This window comes from Myotis myotis, unplaced genomic scaffold, assembly GCF_014108235.1.
Source record: "Myotis myotis isolate mMyoMyo1 unplaced genomic scaffold, mMyoMyo1.p scaffold_m19_p_18, whole genome shotgun sequence".
In the NCBI taxonomy this organism is placed as follows: Eukaryota; Metazoa; Chordata; class Mammalia; order Chiroptera; family Vespertilionidae; genus Myotis; species Myotis myotis.
Window position 1 is genome coordinate 32,706,246 of NW_023416322.1, and position 6,000 is coordinate 32,712,245.

Consider the following 6,000-nt stretch of genomic DNA (forward strand, 5'->3'; position numbering starts at 1 on the left):
GTCAACAATGGGAAATGTGTTTTCCTAAAGTGCCTGCCCAAGCATCCAAGAGGGGCTAACCACAGGAAGATGCAAAGCACTGAGACCCTGAGACCAAAGCAGGGATTTCTTAATAAAACCCAGAAGGGAATGGGTCCTATCCTCAAACTTACGGTAAAATCCTGACAAAGTTCTCAGAGAATATATAAACCTCCGCAGAGAAGTGGACACCTTTCCCTTAACTGCACACATCTTGGCAAATTAGAGCCGCCAGCACAGGACTGACTCAGACTTTACCCTCTGCGGGAAGGGGAGCTTGACTTGCACGTGGCCCTCCCACACACCGGGTTGGAACAGCTAAATGCAGGGATCCCAAGAACTGGCCCAGCCGCCTTTAAAACGGCTAATATGCTGACAACCCACAGAGGCTTCCAGCGTGAGGCCTTGAGGTCAGGGGCAAAGAAGAATGAGTCAGCCTCAGGAGGGGGGTTCAACCTGGTGGCGAGTGAAAAGCCTTTGTCCCCAAAGGGGCGAGGCAGCCGATCTTTTCAGCATCCCCTTTAAGACATGATGCAATGAAGCCCAAATCCATACCCCAGCAACTCACACTCCTCTCAGAGGGGAAAAAAAAAACAAAAATGGAATGAATTCTTTTCCTTCCTTATTCCAGCCTTTCTTTTTCTTTCCCTGTTTTTTCACATCTGCAGAGGCCGGGAGCACCCTCTGAACTTCTCAGATGTGAAACCCAGAAGCCCTTTCTAGGAGTTAGGGTAGATGGTGGGCAGGACAGCAAGGAGGAAGGGACTGAAGCCACGGACCCGCCCCTGCTCCCCAACATCAATAAAACACCGTCATCACTTAGCCCTGATGCGAGTCAAGTTCGTGAGACTCAACACAAGTCCTGGGAAAAGGATGAAAATTCACCAAGAAAATGACTCCTCTGCTCCCTCTCCTACAAACCGTCAATGTGCACATAATGTTTCATGACTTGGTTTCTGCATGTTTAGTTATTACCAATTCATCATCAGCTCACAGGTCCTGAACCCCCAGCATCTGTGGAGGTGTGCCCTGGACATAGAGTTCCTGCCAGGTGCAGGGGGTGTGCAAATACTCCAGCACCGAGTGGGGCTTTTTCAAGTTTACTTTCATTAAGAAGACACTCAGCCCCAGGTACTTCAGATAATACAGAAAATTAGGGGAGAGGCCGCGTGTGGCATGGGGTGTCAAGAAAGGTGACCCAGGAGGGCAAAGGCTTGGTCTGGAGGGAGGAGGGGGGGTGAGGGGCCATGGAAAAGAATTCCAGGGAAACAGTTCTCTGCCCAAAGGTCTAAGGGAGGGATTCTGAACCTGACCTTCCTCACGGATGGGCAAGTGGAGTTTGAGAGCATAAAGATAATGAAACCAGTGCCTCTCGGAATGAGACCCGCTAGGAAGAATTTAGAAGCTCGACAACATTCCTGGTAGGAAATCTGGAAAGCGGAGGGCCTCAGGAAGAAGGAAACGAGATCTGATGGTTTTCGCCCAAGGAAAACACAGATACACCCATTCTGAGCAGGCGTGGGAGGCAGCAGTCCTACATTACACTGCAGCTTCAGTTCAGAATCTGGGACTCCAAGCAAGGTTCTTCTCTCTGGGTCCCAGTTTCCTCGTGTTTAGGATGGAGGTAATAACATGTCAATCACCAGATTGAGGCAATGCATGCAAATTGTCTAACATATAGGTGTTCAGTCAACGGGAACTGTCGCCATCACATAAAAAGCATGAAAAAGTGTCCAATTACTAGTAAAAGACAAGTGAGAGACTGTGAAATTGCAATGCCGCCCTAGCCGGTTTGGTTCAGTGGATAGACCGTCGGCCTGCGGACTGAAGGGTCCCAGGTTCGATTCCAGCCAAGGGCGCATACCCGGGTTGTGGGCTCGAGCCCCAGTGTGGGGCGTGCAGGAGGCAGCCAACGATTCTCTCTCATCATTGATGTTTCTCTCTCTCTCTCCCTCTCCCTTCCTCTCTGAAATCAATAAAAATATATATTTTTTAAAATTGCGGTGCCTCAGGGGAAAGCTGAGTCTGATCTGTCTTGCACGTCTATATGCTACATTTTAATCCAAATAACAGGGCGACCTTTGCAGTGCTGTTTTCTAGAAATCACATCGCACCTTCACAATGAGGGGTTGCTTAGGTCCAAGAGCATGACCAGTCACTGATTATCCACCTGAGACGAATCCATTCCATACCCTGCCTACAGAGTTTGAAATTTTAGGCTGGCCAGGAATCTAGTCAAGAAATTTTTATTTCTTTTTATTGTTTTAAGAGAAGAAGGGAGAGGGAGAGAGAGATAGAAACATCGATGAGAAAGAATCATCGATAGGCTGCCTCCTGCACGCCCCACACCGGGGATCAAGCCCACAACCCGGGCATGTGCCCTGACCAGAAATTGAACCGTGACCTCCTGGTTCATCGGTTGACGCTCAACCACAGAGTCACGCCAGCCAGGCAATGCAAGAAACTTTTAATGAATGTCTTTGTGCCAGACACCTTGATAGATCTTTTTAGGGTCTCTTCACTACCCAGAAGCAAAAGGAAAGGTTCCAGTCTGTCATGGACTAGACCAGGGGTGGGCAAACTTTTTGACTCGAGGGCCACAATGGGTTCTTAAACTGGACCGGAGGGCCGGAATAAAAGCATGGATGGAGTGTTTGTGTGAACTAATATAAATTCAAAGTAAACATCATTACATAAAAGGGTACGGTCTTTTTTTTTTTTAGTTTTATTCATTTCAAACGGGCCGGATCCGGCTCGCGGGCCGTAGTTTGCCCACGGCTGGACTAGGTGCTTTAGATACACAACTGCAATGAATCCTCAGAGGTCTGCAAGACTTTAATAAAAAAAGGAAAGCGATCAATTCTTTCACTCATTCCTTCATTTACTCATGTTTTCCAAGGAAACATCCTTTGGCACCGAATAGGCATGAAGGAAGGGGCAGGAAGTCATTGCCCTCAAGGGGCTTCCGTTTGAAGGGAGAATAAACATCCAGCTATCACCAGGCAACCCAAAGATGTGAGTCACCCGAGGACACACGTCCCATGAGGATGAGAATGATCTGACTGCGAGGTCCGGGAAGACTTCTACTGGGTGCTCTGTCAGCGGGGCTGGATTTGGAGAAAATCATCGGGAACAGGGCAGGGAAGCCCAACACACATGAAGTTCAACCTGACGGAGACACACATGGAAGAACATCTGTCACATCTGGGAATGGGGAGCTGGCTGCTGCAGGAATGAGCCGGTAATATGAGGGGCAGGTGCCAGTGGAGGATAGAGGTAGGTGGGCACTGAATTGTGAAGAGTTATGAATGTTACACACATACATTTAACAATACAGTGTATGTACTAAGTAAGAGACCTGTTGAGGTTTGGGGGGTGGGGGGGGGGGAGGGGGGGATTAGGATCTTAGCTACAAGGAAAAATGGCATTAACAGGGTTCTGCTTCAGGCCCCTCAATGACACCACCACTCCTCCCCACCCCCCACCCCCCCCACCCCACCCCCGCCGCATCAGCAGGCAATATCCTTCTTGCCTTAATGTATCATCTTTAACGTTCACCCTTTCTCCTTCCCTTAGCTGGACACTAGGAATTAAGCAAACACGAAGAGTCTGAGGAAAGGCAAAGAGCTTTGGGGGGAGGGGAGGACATGGGATGCCAGGCGGGCAGCCCGAGTCACACGGCCTTCAGCGAGGCCACCTCACCTCTCCAACTCAGCTGCAGCAGCTGGGTTTTCTGATTTGCTTCCACTCACCCCCAGAATCCCAGTCGTTTTTAAAGACCATCTCTCCACGTTTCCCTTCCTGGAAAGCAAAGGCTATATGGCTTCCCATTCATGACCTTGGTTCACTCAGGCTCCTCCGGCACCATCTTCTCTTTGGGGCCCAACTGAACATCAGACATCAAATTTCCCCCAACAACCACCTCCATCTCAGAGAGAGAGAGAGAGAGAGAGAGAGAGAGAGAGAGAGAGAGAGAGAGAGAGAGAGAGCTCGCCAGTATGTTCCGACCAGAAAGCATGCCCTGCATGCAGAGCCTTTGCACGTATTTCACAGTCCTCATGCCCTCGCTGTTTCCCCCACTCCACTCTCATCTCACTTCCCCGGCTCCATCTCCCAGGGAAGCTCGTGAGAGACGTTGTTGCCCCTACAAGCCATTCACACAGGGTGCAGGGCTCTGGGCCCCGCCGTCGGGACCACCAGCCTCGGGTCCTCCTGCGCCCCCACCTGAGTGGCACTGTTCGAGGTGCCTGTGGCTCTTACACTGTGTCCCACATTAACCAATCCCGCGTGCTGGCTTGTTAAGAGACTTGTGAACACCTGGTGCAGCAGCAGAAACACAGGGAGGGAGGGAGGAGAGGCGGAGGCCCCTCGGGGAGTGAGCCGAGTTACAGCAGGAACCCTGGGACCGCTCCACAGTGGCCCACTCACCCATCACAGTGGCCCACTCACCCATCACAGCTCCCCCAAAACGATTAACTTCCCAGCCATGGTCCACCCGCCTTCACCACACCTTGGTCCCACCGCGGAGAACGCCATAGGGAATGCAAACGATTCCCGTCGCCTTGCAGGTGAAGGGCCAACAGGCCGCTATGGGGGCCAGGCTGCATCACCAAATTTCCAAATGAGTCCAGCCCAGCGCTCGCGTTGCAAGGGGTGGGTGATTCACTGCGGCGCCGGGGTGGGGGGGAGGGGGGCTGGGGGTTAAAGAAAAAAAAAAGGAAAATCGAGGAAACACCCAGAGGAAGTGGTTATCCGATTCCGAAGCCCGGCCATAATGTCCAGTGGCCATACGGTACACTCAGCGCCCCGGCGGCTGCTTCGCGCTCAGCCTCCTGTCGCGCTCTCGCCCTCTCCTCCCCACGCGCGCTCCACCCCACGCCTCCACGCTCGGTGCTGAGCCTCGGCATTCTCCCCGGGTGAGGCATCAGCTTCGCCCCCCCCCCACCCCCCGCCGGCAGGCAGGGGCTTCTGCCTCCGGGAAGGCCACCGGCGCTAAGCGGCCGCCCCCCACCTCTCCACCCACCCATCCTCCCCGCGCCGCTCGCCCGGTCTGATGGCAGCCCTGCCTGAGTCGGGCCAGAATGGAGCGGAGGGGGGGAAGGAGAGCACCTTTCATAAGGATCCAAGATGCCGCGCTGCCCGTCCGCGGAGCCCCCACCCCCGCCCCTTGACCCGGAGCGGGGCCGGGGGCGCGGACAGACCCGGCGTGGGGAGCGCAGCCGGTCCCGGTCGGCAGCTGCACACAAAGCCCTTCATCTCCTCGCCTCCAAGCTCCTCCCTGGGCTGCGCTGTTCCGAGGGTCTCGGATGCCCCCTTCGGTGGTCGGCGGGACGGTCCCACTCCCCTCGCAGCACCGCCCCCTCCCTCGCATCTCAGCCTCCTCTTCCCCGCCCCTCGCCCCCGACCCCGACAGAAGCGCAGCCCGGGTTTGGGGGCCACGGGAGCACCCCCTGCGCCCCCGGAGGAGCGGACAGCGGTCCAGTCTCCGAGGCACAACTTCACCCAGCCGGTCCGCCACCCACCCCGGGGCGCACACCCATCCCCGCAGCGGTGGGATCGGGTCTGGATCAGCCCCATCTCCAGGCGGCGGGGCAGCCCAGCCGCGGGCACGCTCCTACCTGCGCGGCGGCGGGCGGCCGGGAGCGAGGGCGGCGAGCGCCCGGCCCGAGCCCTGCGCCGCGGCGCGCCTGCCCTTGTGCTGCGGCGGTGGCAGCTGCAGCGGCGCTGGCTCGCTGGCAGACTGGCGAGCTGCCCGGCTGAGTCCTCGCCGGGGCTTCCTGTGGGGCTGGACAAAGGACATTTCCTGGGAGGAGCAGGGGACCGTTCCCAGCATGCCTCGATTTGTAGTTCCCGGGGACTTCCTGCCACCGCAGCATCCCCGACCCGACGGGGACCCTGGGACGGGAGGAAGGCGCTGCCTGCATCCCTAGGCGCGCCCGGGGAGGGAAGGCGGGGGGTCGCGCCCTGGGCCCGGCCCCGCGC

General features: G+C 55.8%; 1 protein-coding gene across 1 annotated transcript in view; it reads right to left on the minus strand.

Moving 5' to 3' along the window:
* Nucleotides 1-5,787, minus strand: part of ZNF697 (zinc finger protein 697) — a 31,336-nt gene extending 25,549 nt beyond the window's left edge. The window contains exon 1 of the mRNA XM_036344068.1: nt 5,637-5,787. The gene's annotated coding sequence lies outside the window, so the exon portion shown is untranslated. The remainder of the gene's footprint in view (nt 1-5,636) is intronic.
* Nucleotides 5,788-6,000: the final 213 nt, after the last annotated feature.